Genomic DNA, 15,243 nt, shown 5'->3' on the forward strand with positions numbered 1-15,243 from the left:
TTTACAACCGTTTTATTATTCCACGCGTATGCGGGTACAGTAGCGAAACATTGATTTAGTAAAACAACAACACATATTTTATTTTTTAAACGTGTATACATACACCGTGCTGCTGCAGCAAACCTATATGTGTATAGATGGAAAAAAAAATCAAACATTATTATACACGCAATAAAACAGACTCCGGCGTTTATGAATATATATATATATATAATATTATAGTGAGTTATTATTATTCTAGTTCATTAATATTCGACTATAATAATAATAAAATGTGATATTGTTGTGTAAAACAGAACATTATATTATGTAGCCTAAATAATAATATAGTGCGCGCGTGAATTGCCTTTCGAAATATCTAGAGATACAGGCGTTATTAACAGGGCTCTAAAAATATACGAAAAAACACACACAAATTAGAAATATGTAATTAAAAACTAAATAGACTTTTTATTATTTTTGAACTTGAATTTATTGTTACAGTTAGTTTATTCTAAATATAGGTATCTATGTATATATTATATATTTTAAATTGTATAAAATATTAAAAATTGTTTTCAGTTTTGCATTCAATTAATTAATTTACGAAATTTCATTCATATTCTTATATTAAATTATTAAAATTTTTATCAGTTATAAAATGTATTGGTAGTAGGTACAACCACTTTTGATATTTAATTTGCAAAGTATAATAGGAGGTGCCATTAATTTATATTTTATTATAGAACAGTTAATAAGAAAAAAAATCTAGTTCTGGTGATCAAATATTATTATTTTGGTATCCTACAAAACACATACGGTTTACGTAAACTATATATATGAGTAACAGAATCAAATTGTTTTCATTATCGAACGATTCCGTCTCGTTGCCGTTTCGTTCCGGCCGATGATAGCTACAATTACAGCTTCGCGTCAATAATCAACCGTCCGCCCCCGACAAAACCCTATCCACAGCGGCGCCTATGATGAGAAAGATCTTTCGACCGTCCGCATCGTGAAGCATCGTCCTCCACACGCTCGATTCAACCACAACCGTGGTTCATTTACCACGTGGTCATCACGTTTGTATAGTTTTAGATGGACGGGTCTTAACCCGCGGATGATTTGGCAAAAAATGCGCTCGAAATTTCCGGTACGAATCAAGACTGGCCGAGAACTCCTGACTACGGCAGCAGCGACAACAACGACCGTGGGACCTGCCGCCGCCGACCAATTAAATTCGATGATTGTTGGCGGCTGTAACGTGTAGTAAACGGGGAAAAAAGCGTGTCATCACTATAGTACTATACTATACTTTCTAGTTAGTAACGTCGATCGCCTCTTCGCGGACGAGGCTTTCCAGTTTCCGCGTTCCCTGCAGATAGAATCGTTGTCTGCGGTGTGTACTTTTTTACTGTTTTGGCGTTCCGTAATCCGTTCAGATGAAATAAAAATCGATCGCTTGTCAGCCGATCCGCCAACGACATGATTAGGTATACCTAAAACTGACTTGCGACAAATTCCTGTATATATATATATATATTGTAGTGCGTATATTTAATTTTTTTGTTCTATCGTTTCGAACATTTTTTTTTTTATTCGGTATTTATTTATAAATTAATTAAATATAAGTGACAGTAATTATACAAACAGCGACGATAATGGCTAAATCATCCGTAGATGTATCATTATAAATGCGATACACGGATATCGCCGCACTGTGTTGTCGATTGATATAACGACGGTATTATTATTATTATATATATTAATATTATTAATTTTATTATTGACTGGTGACGTTTTTGCAGGACGATAAGTCAAAATTAACAGCCAATATATTTTATTGTATTTATTTGAACATTTAAATCATTTCACCAATGACATAATAATAAAATATAACATTAGATACACTACACTATACAATTTAGTGGTTTCCACCTACCTAACTAATATATGTATAACGTATATAATGTATAAGTACTTACTGGTGTTATTACCAATTGCCGAATGAATACGTTTTATGCACTCGTTTTTTACGGACGTTAAGAAACTCGTAATAATAATATTATTATCGCCGTAGGTATATTATTGTAATGTATGTCGTCGGCGGCGGTTTATACTTGAGTATAGTTTAATATGCCTTCCTCGCGAGACCCTATCATCGCAATACAGTATATATAAGGACTTTGGACGTGGGTTTTTTCCACGGTAAAACGACGTTTCCGAAATCACCTCTCCGCTCGATGTCTAATGGTTATTATTACGTCGTATATACATCCATATTATATAGTCGTCGCTGTTGTCGTCATTATTATTATACGTCTCCAACTGACAAATATACCTATAACGTAGGTACAGGTACACGAATAGTATACCTATCGGGTCCGAGACGGCGCCGAAAAACGTCTCATTACCGCTTATTATTATTATCGTCTCTGTCCAAAGCACAAAAGGTGCAGCACGCCGAGTCGTTTTCGACGACGCCCAAAAAGACAAAATTACACGGACGACGCACCAGCAATACCACCACCTCTTATACTCGCTTTATGGGCTTATATATGAGCTATATATATATTATAGGTTCACAAAGGAGGAGCTGACCAGGCTCGTATAATGCACTTTTATAATAATTATAACGAAAATATAAAAATGAGGTTAGTTCAACAGCGATGGCGTTCGATTTCAAGATAATATTATATACCTATTAAATATTAAAAGTATAATAACTAATCTTATTACTATAGTGCCAACCGTTCGTGTCATGCACATCGCCGGATATCGGTTTATACACGATCATCGTATACGTGATATTTTTATACCATTAATTATCACGAAACAATTTGAAAAGTCTAGGAATATATTTTTTTGTATAATCATTCGTTATTGGATTTCATAAAAAGAATACAATGACATATTTTTAAATCGTCAGTGGTTTTTACGCTGCAGTTTAATTTTTGTCGTCGAACAAGAGCTGTTCGACAACGTCATCCGTCCTCTCCAACAGAATACGACCACAGTGTAATGTGCTCGTATACACTTTGATGGAACCTACGCGTACCTATATATTATAAAAGCGGTGAAAAAAATTGCCGATCCGAGACGGGTTATAACAAACAACACAAAAAAAAACCGCAGACGGATTTCTACTTTATTTCTTTTCGCGGAGACATCGCCGCACCTCGACGTTTCCTCGGGGTTTTTTTCGTCATAATATATAATATAATATTGTCGAGTCGAGCGAAATAATAATAATAATGATAGTAATAGTAATTGTAATAATATAGTGGTGTGTTTCTGTTGTTTGATGACTCCGAAAGGTCTGAGGAGGTGTGTCGAGTGGCGAGGGTTTGGACACGAAGGCGCCAAGGCGTGTTGCCGGCAATGACGTTTCGTGTATGTGTGTGCGTGTAGTCTCTCTCACAAAGAAGTTCCGGAGGGTTATTACGGCGGCGGCGACGGGACCGTTTTTCATACATATACATACACAGCCTCCTGGGTATAACGTGTGTATGTATACATATAGCGCGTTTCCCGTGTGCGTGCGTGATGTCTGTAAGTCTGTACCTATGTACGTGTATAATATTATATATATATATATATATATAGTGTGATGATGCAGTGACTAGATGCTTAGAATGACAGCCCAGAGGCACACTGTGTGGCGGCAGGTACTTGGAGTGCATTATAATATTGCTCAGTCATGAAATCGTTGGTATATATTTATGTTATATATGACGTGTGTGTATGTGTGTACGTCTATATAGACGTGAACACAAGTATATGCGAGAGACAGAAACAGAGATACGGATAAAAAAACTGAAAAAAAATCCACAATATTTCTTCAAGCTGGCTACTGGCGGCTACTCGTATATGGTCCATATCATTATTATTATATTATCCCTGCATCTACATAATATATAATACCCTTCCCCGACGTTTTAAAATATTATAATATCTTGAGTGTGTGTACACACGTGTGTGAAAAGAATAACACGGTCGAATAAGAGTAAAAATTATAAATACGCGTGTGTGTGTATTGACAAACTAGTCCGATTATACACATATACGAGTATGGAAATGCGGAGAGATCGGAGACCTGCGAGTTTGTCTTATTTCCGCTCTCGTAATTCGGGTACCTATGTAGGTATAAACGATAAAATCCTGACCCGCGTAGAATTCTTGAGCAATCGTTTTATAATTTTACAATGTGTTAGGCTCAGCAAACGTACCTATAATAGTCGCGTAGTTACTCGTAAACACTCGTAGGCGTATTGGTGTATACTATATATACAACTATACAAGGCACGTATAAATGTATAATAGTTTGTAATAGACGTATGCGCGCTCTATACACGCCTGACGCTATTAACAGTTTTTCACGGATTCGCTATAAAATATATTACTTAAATGAACGTGCATTACATTATATTTACCAATATATCTAAAGGAGTTGAAATGAATAGATACTCGTGATTCCTGAAACCGATGACTGAGCTACATGGACATTATATTTTTTTTTATACAAGAAAATGTCTCGTCGTCAACACACGTGTTCTGGAAATTTTTTCAATAAAATTGCATATGTTACAGCGTTACAATAGCCAGTACAATGTATATGAGTATTGTAAATTGTGTATCGAATAGGCGTATCCAATACGTGGGCATATTTATATCAACAATTGTTTGTACAATACTATTTTGATATCCTTCCATTCGTCCGTGAGCGCATCATATAAGATTATCGTGATTAATAATCGTATGGTTAAATCCGATATAATATCGATGACGCGTATTTTATTGTTTTTGTTTTTAACGACTGATGTATACTCATATCACGAGTTCAATAGTCTGTGTACCATTAGATACTACTATAATGATTGGCGGAGGATTTGGGAATTATACGATCCTCGATTAAAATACAATTTATCCAATACCTATACAAACAGATTTACTACGTTAATATACCTACTCGTATGAAATACATATTGCATATGTATATAATAGATACAGGTTAAATTGTTTTCGTTAATCGGTCACCAATACGTAAGATGTATAGTCGTAAAAACAAAATCCGATTTAAATGTCTCGAGTTAATGTATACACTAAGAATGTCTACAACCGCCGTCGTTTTGGAATAGCATATACCGTGTGCAGCTATATAGTAACACATTTATTAACTACATATATGATATATAATATATAGTTGTACGTTATATATTATATATAGATATGTTTTGAACGCCACCGCCATATGTATATCTCCACATCAGGATATTATAAACTCTCCGTTCTCGTGCGGTTATGCAATACCCGTCTAATACCTAACCCGGTAAATACCAGGTGCGATGGACTCGATGATGACGACGACAACGACGGTCAACGTTTCACACGGTGCAGGCGTTGCGGACGATGACTTCGCCGGCCCCCGTTCTATATAGTATATGTAATATAGGTACAGCTACCTATAATACTTATACATAATACGCTAGTATGTTTTAATAAAATATTATCGTTACTTACTTATATGTATTATAATATAATATATACAAATACAGTGTTTAAATTGACAAGAAGACGCAGAGAAATGGAGCTCCTATACTTTTTTTTAATAATTTTCATCTCCGGAAAACATTCCGTTTTGAAATATGAAATTTAAAATGTAAAAGTTAAAAAAGTAAAACATGAAAATTGATAATTAAAAAAAAAAAAAATTGGGAATGGAAGCTGATGGGTACCGGGAATAGCTTCAAAAAATCACGTCCAATCCACGGCTCTCTCGTCACTCGATGACCGGCGCTAATGTGGTTTTCCTTTTTGCATTTTCTTTCAAGTAAAACGTTTACATTTCAGTTTTTTGTCTACACCATAGGTACCATGGTAATGTGTATAATATGTAGCTGTACGAGTTAGATTTATTTATTCCGTGGACCGCGAAAAGGCGTGTCCACCAGCAAATACGCGTGTCTGCGGTTTCTTCTAGAAATTTCAGTGCGACGGAGGAGACATAGAAATCTACCGAAGTATGTACGCTTAGGTTTGTACAATAATAATGTATATATATATAATAAACCATTTGGGGAGGGGCCATTGCGAGTGAGTTTGATTTCCGGCGTGGTGAAGAAGAGCGACAAAAAATTTTTTTTAAAAAAAAGCGCAGCCAGTTGCGCGTATCATCGGCTCGATATGCTTCGATATTCTGCAGCGTGCATACACACTACCGATACCCGAAACGAAACGCAAATCGACGAAATCAAACGGGAAATTCGGCGGTGGCGGCGTTGTTATATATCTCTCAGTCGGTGAGAATCTCACTCTACATAAAACGTGTAGTTTTGTCTCGCTCTCAGCGGCAAAAAGGAAAAAAACCGTAATATACCGTGGGCCACCGACAGTTTTTTTGAAATCATTATAATATTATAAACGCGGTGACGCGGACGATTGCGCGCGATGTATATATATATATAATATATTACAATAAGATCTGACGCGATTGTACAAAAAAAAACCTCAATTTTGACGTAAATTCGACGTAGATATTGATTTTTATTGTTTCGTAGAAATTGCAGCGCGTCCACGGATCAAGACGTTATACTACCCATCACCGTGTTACTTTCATGGACTCTTATCGCAAGCCCAATGGAAAACAATAAAGTATATAATAATAGGAAAATGAAAATCGTACGACCACTTTTTCTTGTTTATCTCGGTCCCATTACGTGGTTGGTTTAGATGGCGATTCATATACTCTATTATTATATTATAATATTATAGATACCTACCAAACCACAAGTATGATTTTAACCTATACATTATATAATATATTATACCATATCCGCAAAAACCTTCGAGATCTACACACATTTTGCGAAGCACTCAACATTAGCCCAAAGTTTAGTTCGCCGGCATTCATTCCTGCCCCGAATGGGGACTTATCTCGACGGCTATTTACATTTATATACATACACTCGTCTTATGACAGCGAAGACGACACGCGTTTACAATCATAAATCGTCGAGAAAGAAAAAAAATGGTTAAAACATAAGTGGACTTTACGGCCGTGAGTGGTTTAATTAAAATCGTTTTATGTGCACTCGCGAAACGGACGGAGACAGAAGATAATATTTACAGCGGACAGTAGTATATAACTAGTATAAGTAGCAGTTTATAGGTATAAAGTAGTATATATTATAATAACTAATAAGTAATAACTATAATAGTAATACTATTATATAGTTTAGTAGTAGAAGCAGTACCGTTTTCTACACGGCCAGACACACGATATTTATAGGTAATTAATACCGCGCGAGGTATATTAATATAGTATTTCTTTTCGGTATACGACCCGTTCGTTTCGTTTTGCCGTCTTTTCACTCGTGGGCGGACGCGACTAAAATTATTGTTTTGTCGGCTCGTTTCGTTTTCGTTTTAACTGTTTTTCGCCCTCTGCGGTAAAATGTATTGTTATTATCATTCGAGACTGCAATCGACGAAACCCGTGCCTCGTCATACCCCCCTCGTGAAAGGACTTAGTATATTCACAGCCGCCCCCGGCACGTCAGCGGGTATACAGGGTGGTCCACGGCTCTCCGTTCACTCAGCAAAGGCGGCAAGAAAAGCAGAAACACACTCACTGTTGGCATAAAACTGCATTTGCTTAACTAATTATTTCAACCGCGAGATGACTAATTTAGAATTAGCAATATACCAGTTAACCATCGCATTCATTTTAAATTAAATGTATAAAATAATACGATTAATTTTACTATATTTGAATTTATAATTAAAAATAAAGCGAATTTCGTTAAGTTTTTTAAAGCTTTAAAAAAAAGTAAATTTACATTCTATGGAACCTATCAGGGAGAGTTATGAGCGTTTACAATAATCATAAATCACTTAAACATTTAAACCATTTAAGCGTCGTAAAAACGCATTTAATATTCTTACCTTTAAGTTTTTTAAGTAAATATTTATTCTAATATTAAATCCATAGTAACACAAAATTGGTTTTGCTATGTTATAGTATGCGTCATACATTATTTACAAATTATAAATTATGAATAAATTTACACAACAATAATATTATACTTGATTTTGTATGTATATAGGTTATAATTTTATAGTTTTTCAAACTTTTATTAAAACTTTTATAGTGCAGTTTTATTTTCACACAATAATCGTGTCCCGTTTGACTTTTAATAACAACTGTGCGTTTTGTTGTTTTTTCTGACTTTCAAAACACACTTCGTAAGCCGTTTAAACACAAAACGATTTCATTGGTATCATTTTATGATGATTTCAACTTATCTTTACAACTTTACCAGCTGTAAAACAATTCGTACGCAATATTATTATATTATTATTAAATCGACCGTCTCCCGGTGCACGACACGTAAAATACTTAAAATTACCATACCGTGTTTTGCGTTCGTCAGAAAAACGCGTACGAGACTGCGAGATGACAATTTATTCGACGTCTACGGATGCAGTTTTCTAAACAAAACCCATTTTACAATTTTTTCTTTTTACGAAATATACGTTAACATTTTCTACTATTCTATACATACGTATTCAGGTATACGGACAATTTAACCCCATCACGATGAACGGTGACACATTCTCGTCACGTGTTACGCCTTTTTTTGCGAAAATGACCGTATATAACGTAAACTGCAGCGTTATACTCGAGAATGACGAACACGCTACGCAATATAATAATAATATATAATATTATTAATATTATGCGAAATAATGTCGTCCGATGGACCAATAATAATAATAAAACGAACGAACGATTATTATTAAAATAATAATATATATTGTGTTAAAAAATCGTCACGCACTTCGAGATCGGCGACACACGTATTATATCCCCGGCCCAATAATTTAATAACTATAATAATAGAGTGACGGTTCGATAAAAATAATATTTATTATTGTCGTTTCGGCGACCCGTCGCGTTTGTGGCGTGAGCGCAATCGCGATTTTTTAAATCCGTCCGTTGTTTATTATATGTACGGCTTTCCGACAATTTCGCTGTGATTTTTTTTCCAAAACTATAACATAGTATAATAATATCATATACTATATATTTTAGTAGTATTTTGAATTTTCCAATCGTGAAACCCGTAGCCCTTTCACCGCCCTGCTGTAGCTTTATTCAATGTATTTTTACTTTTTCAAATTATATAATATTATATTACATGACTCTCGTATAGTAACGAAAACCATTATAATATTAGGATTACTGTTATGTCTGTGAAAAGAGCAAATGTTTTTCGGGTAATTATGTAGCTGATCAAGTTTTTGTCAACTATTTTATCCACGATTTAATTGCTGTAAAATATTATTATGTTTACCCATCTAGCTAGGATTTGTATTAAATAGGACTGTGATTTAGACATAAAAAGTCAACAATTCCCTATTCTGATACTATAGGTTCGACTTTCGACTATTGTATAATAGTGTTTTATACGACATATTGTATAATGTTATACTAGTTATTTTTACAATTCATTGATATTTATTATAATTTATAATATATACACGTAAACCGGTGCTGAGTTGTTAGATTATAAAACCATACTTATCAGATGTCTTATTCAATTATATTATTATTATATTGTTTCATGTTTATATTTAATGTTACAACCACTCAATTTAATTTATACGTACGTCTAGTGTCTACTTCTGCCAAATTATACTACTAATTATTAGTTTTAAAATAATTGCTAACAGTAATAGTGTTCGTAATCAATTGGCGTTAACTGTTTTAATAAATTAAATATATATTTATAATAAATTGAATGTTCGTGGGGGCACACAATAATACGTCGTGTAATACCGCGTCGTGTTGTGAACACAAATACACGCTGACACGCACTCACACACGCGCCGTAATATACGAGTGGTCTCAGGTTACGACGGCGGCGGCGGCGCGAGAAAACGATTTATCACCGTTAATTGACTCGTACGTTGTGTTTATCGATTTGTACCTCTACACATATATACACACATAACTATATAATATTAACAGTTGTAATAATAATATAAACACATAGATAGGTATATAATATTATGTAGGTAGTATGCACACGCTTTTATACATATATGATGTTTATAAACGTTTTACGATCGGCGAGTAAATAAAAAAAAAAAAAGTATAATTGATTTCGATTTTCGTTTGATGTTCCGTTGAGTGCGTGTTGTACTTGTACGTGCGTAGACAGTAGTAACTCGCGTCTAACAACAAATGGGCATAATAATATTAATTATGCAAGTTGTCATATCATGCGATTCGTAGACACAAACGAAGTGGATTTGTATAGGTACCTATATTATACATTCGTTCATTTAAACATTATTTATTGTATATATTTTAAGATATTATTACAATCTATTTCACCATCCAAGTATCGATCATCGAAAAACGATCCACGCTATATCGAATGATCACTAATAATAACGTTAATTTCGCCAAACTATAGTCGCGAATATTTATTTTTTTTATTTAACTTTAAAATCATTTTTTACCCAAGTATATTAAATCCAATTCTGAAGTAACGGTGTATTTTTTCTCTCGTGAACTTTTCCGATCTTTCATGATTTTTTTTTTTTTTATTGAGTTAGCTCTCCTTTACAAATTTAAAAAAAATATTTTTCGCATCAATATATTATACATTAAAAAAAAAAATAGCTTTGAGAAAATGTATTAATAAATGATTTATAATAGCTCAACTAGAATAATTTTGAGCAAAAGAAAGTACCAAATATTATTTCATTTTTATTAATATCTTCTTTTTTATTCTTATTCCTTTTTTTTTTTAGTTAAAGCTTATTCATTCGATCTATTTTCATTCATAGGTGGCCAAAAACCAATAAAATAGTTAAAAAGAAATACCTATGTGCTCAAATCATAAACAATACATTATAATATATGATCTAATCACGTATGCATTATAAGAAAGTTTTACCATATCCTTCTAAAAATATTGTTATCTTTTTTGTTTAAAAAAATGATATACCTATACTTACACTATTTACACTCATGCGTAACACGTTCCAACATTTAGTTAATACTTATGCCCTAAAATTCTAAAGATAAAAAATTATATAAATATAATGCTCCACTTAGCTACCCCATTGGAATCATAAAATGTGACATTAACCCTTTGCGAGTGTACTGCACGCCAAATGTGTCGTACCATTGAATATATTATAGTGGCGTGTGATAATATAGGTACAATGCGTATAATAGAAAATTCGAAATTGCGCGCGCCCACGATAAATCAATGGTGATGTGTATGTGCAGCATACACTGCATAAACGTGCATACAAAGATGAGCTGAGTAAAACCGTGTGCATATATGTTATCTTATAGTAAATATATATATTTTATACAGGATGTGACAATAAGATGTGACATATATAATTCACTAAACTTTAAAATACTTAACTTATTCATATATATAGGTATTTTAATACTTTTTTTTTTTTTAATTAAATTATTAATAATATTAATCACATTATATTTAAAAATGTTATATGGATTAGAACAACATATATTACGAATATAGTCAATTACACTTGTCAACTATTACACCCTATATACACGTGCACAAATTATGTACTATATCGCGCTGAACGATCCGAACAATACACGCGTCGCCACACACGTATAATAATATAATACTTGTGTATGTATATACAATATACATTAGTTGGTATAGACACGTATAGCGTATTATAACGCAGAAAACTTGCTCAATGGAAGAGACCGTGAAATTCATTCGAATAATCAGTACACGTTTTTCCCATGGGCCTGGCCGTTCTGGACTCGCAGTGGCTAGTACAAAATCGTGTATACCTACCTACGACAATGACCAATACGACATATCGTAAACAATAATATTACATTATTTATTTAACGATATTATTCAGTAGAAAAACTCGTACAATATACGATTTAAATATAATAATATAAAACAAATAATATTGGTAGGTATATATGTTACAAGATACGCTTAAACAATCCTCTCATGTATATATTTGCATATGTGTTTATATAGAAATTGTTTATTTGTATAATATCCCACAATCAACTATATTTACAGATTTTTTTTTGATATATTATGTTCGCTAAAAATATCCTGTGTGTAGGGGAGGGGGAAACTGCAAAAATATAATACGTAATTATATACGTAATCCAATTTAGGCCTCGAGATTTCGCACAATATAATCATTTGTTTATTGGTAAATATAGGAACCTACAGTATAATTTAAAAAATATCTATCCAAAATTTTTTTGAAGCCTAAAATATCACATTATATATAGGTAGTTCACGTATAAATGGTAGGTATATTCTTAATTTAGCTAAGTATTCAAAATTATTGAGAAATACATTTCGTTCCGACACTTATTTTGTTATTTTTAAAGAAGGGATAATCTCAAAAAGCCCAAAATTCAGCTTGATGTCGTATTATGAAACATAAAGTATTACATGCGTCTACATTCATATATATTAGTAATATATTGCAATATTGTCTTCGCGACAATAAGAAAGACTTACTAATAATATGGGCGAGTGGCTTCTCGTAGTATTATGCGTGTTAGTGCGTTCACGATTTTTCAGCATATGACTTGACCGTTAAACCTGACGTGAAAATATTTTTACATTTTTTTTCTCCGGATCGATAATATTTTGGACCGCACTATTTTTTTTAGCTACATATAATAATAATAATATACGGAACGTCGAATCGGACCAGACCGTCACGCATTCGGTATGCTGTGCAGCGTATAATAATAACAATAATAATATACACAGCCATCACGCCATCATGCCGTATTTACATTTTCGTACATTTTTTCCCTTCTCATTCTCTTTGGATATTTTTTTTTTTTTTATCTTTCCGTCTACGTGAATTTCCATGGTATATTGTAATAATCGACGACGTGCTTTGATACGAAGCCGCGTGTATAATATAATAATAATAGAACGGGAGAAGAGTGAAGTACTATATATATCAGTACATGTATCGAGCTCTCTTTCTCTCTATATATAATATATATATATATATATATATATATGAGTAACCTGCGCGCAGAAAAAGAAAAAAGGACACCGAAATGGTTTCACTACCTATAAAAAAAGAAACTCAGTCATACTTGTCAATTATCAATGTTACGCCAATAGCGGTACAATACTGTATAGTATAATATTTGTATCGCATTATTGGTTACGGCTATTAAAACGTTTGCCCAATAGACTATGGAAATACATAGACGCGAGTTCGTTCTCCCCTCTCTCTTCTTCTGCTACTCGATATATATAATATTGTAAAAAAACGCGATTCGTTATTATTATTTTTCCGTACACGCACATGTGTGTTATAAGTTTATGACGTTATTACAATATTATTATTCACATTTAAAATTTAAACGTAATGCTCATATAATACAATAACAATTCGAGTATTCGTTGTCGACAATTCGTGTTTGCGTCTCTATATAGTTGTATACGATCCTCCAATCCATCGCTTTTTCTTGAAACGATCAGATTTTTGACCAATTTTTTGCCAATCCACTACACTTTTTCGTAGGTTTGTTTACGTCCCCGTCAGAAAAGTTGCGGAATTTACGCGTATATGTAAGCTAAACTAAATTACATTTTTTTGGATGATATAGTAAAAAAAAGCTCTGAAAGTTCCAAATGGTTCATTGTGGTCAAATTCAGTTTTAATATACATTAGATGTTTTCAATCGAATTTGATAAATGATGATAAATCCGAAAAAATATAGGGCCTAAGGCTTACATTTAGATCTACATATACTATACTATCTGATTTTTCAATTTTTTAACCATGACAGTTACATAAATTTCCGAGATATTATTCGTACTAGGTAATGTACTAGGTACGTGTGTTCGTGATATAAAGATAATAATAATAAAATATATAATGTGGGTGGATAATCTTGGATCCAGCGAGATGATCGCTTTTATAATCATCGTCAGGGGAGTAATGAGAACGTTTTAAAGAAAAATTTAATTTTACCCAAAAAACAAATGCGTCTTAATTGGGACCGCCCTCTGTAATATTATACACATACGATATTAAAAATATCATAACATCGCGGAGCAATCGGTACGTGCCCATACCTCCTATACAACATTTAAAAATACGTGTCTTGAGAATCCTTGGCTATATTTAATGTGTGTGTGCAGTGTGCACGTGTGTATATATATGTGTATATATATATATATATATACACATTAATGACCTACTAATGATCTACTAAATAGCCTCGAGGGCGCCTAAATACTTCCTCTGCCCTCTATGTGGATATATATATATATATATATGTGTGTGTGTGTGCTTGAACGCAACGTTAGTCTTAACTCGGTGTACGAATAAATAATAATATTTATAGATATTTCATGTCGAAAACCGTACTTAAAGTTCTCAAGCAATCCTTACTTACTGTTGGAAAAATTTGAACCAGCTGTTTAGAAAACCGGAAATACGATAGTCCTCCTTATATTATTGATTTTTGTCGAGCTTAAACTGTGAGCAATATTTAATGTGTGATTTACTAAAAAATATATATATATTTTTTATATACAATATACAATATGTTATCATGTACCGAAAAAAAAAAATATTATCACTGAGTACTGATTATTATGTTATATTAATCTCATTAAATTGTATTCGTCGATGATATTTGTTGTTTAAAGAAAATTCGGCGGGGTGCTTTAAATATGCGAATTTGTCTGTGTTTCTATGATATAATATTATGTTATAGCCAATAATATATTTACAGACAGGTACCGCGGTTAATAATTCTTTTAAAAAACAGTTAACCACTGTTAATAATTTTAATATAACAGTGTCGATCGGGACCTGTTTTAAGCGAAACGAAACTCTTCCGCACACAGGCCCGTCAATTAAATCGTTTTCTATAATAATATGACAGTAGCACAGTCGTTGTACGTAATAACTGCACCGGATCGAATAACGAGAACGAAAGTATAACTACGCCGTTTATAGAATTCCCGTAGGTAGGTATTCTGGCAGTAGTATAAGATATTATAAACTCGATAAATCGATCATTCTGGACGCATTTATAAATATTATAATGTACAATATTAAGTTTGGTTATATAACATATTATATTATAGTATTTTACGGATTACTCGGTCAAGACGTCGATGAAAATTTGAATTTAACCGAAAACTGCACTCACGAGCTGCCATAAACATCTTG

The 15,243-nt window shown here is 33.0% G+C and overlaps 1 protein-coding gene across 1 annotated transcript in view; it reads left to right on the plus strand.

The window, feature by feature from the left end:
* LOC132924311 (homeotic protein distal-less-like) overlaps window positions 1–15,243 on the plus strand; it is a 106,744-nt gene that overhangs the window by 41,962 nt on the left and 49,539 nt on the right. The gene's annotated exons all lie outside the window — the stretch shown is intronic.

The sequence above is a fragment of the Rhopalosiphum padi genome, chromosome 3 (genome assembly GCF_020882245.1).
Source record: "Rhopalosiphum padi isolate XX-2018 chromosome 3, ASM2088224v1, whole genome shotgun sequence".
NCBI lineage: Eukaryota > Metazoa > Arthropoda > Insecta > Hemiptera > Aphididae > Rhopalosiphum > Rhopalosiphum padi.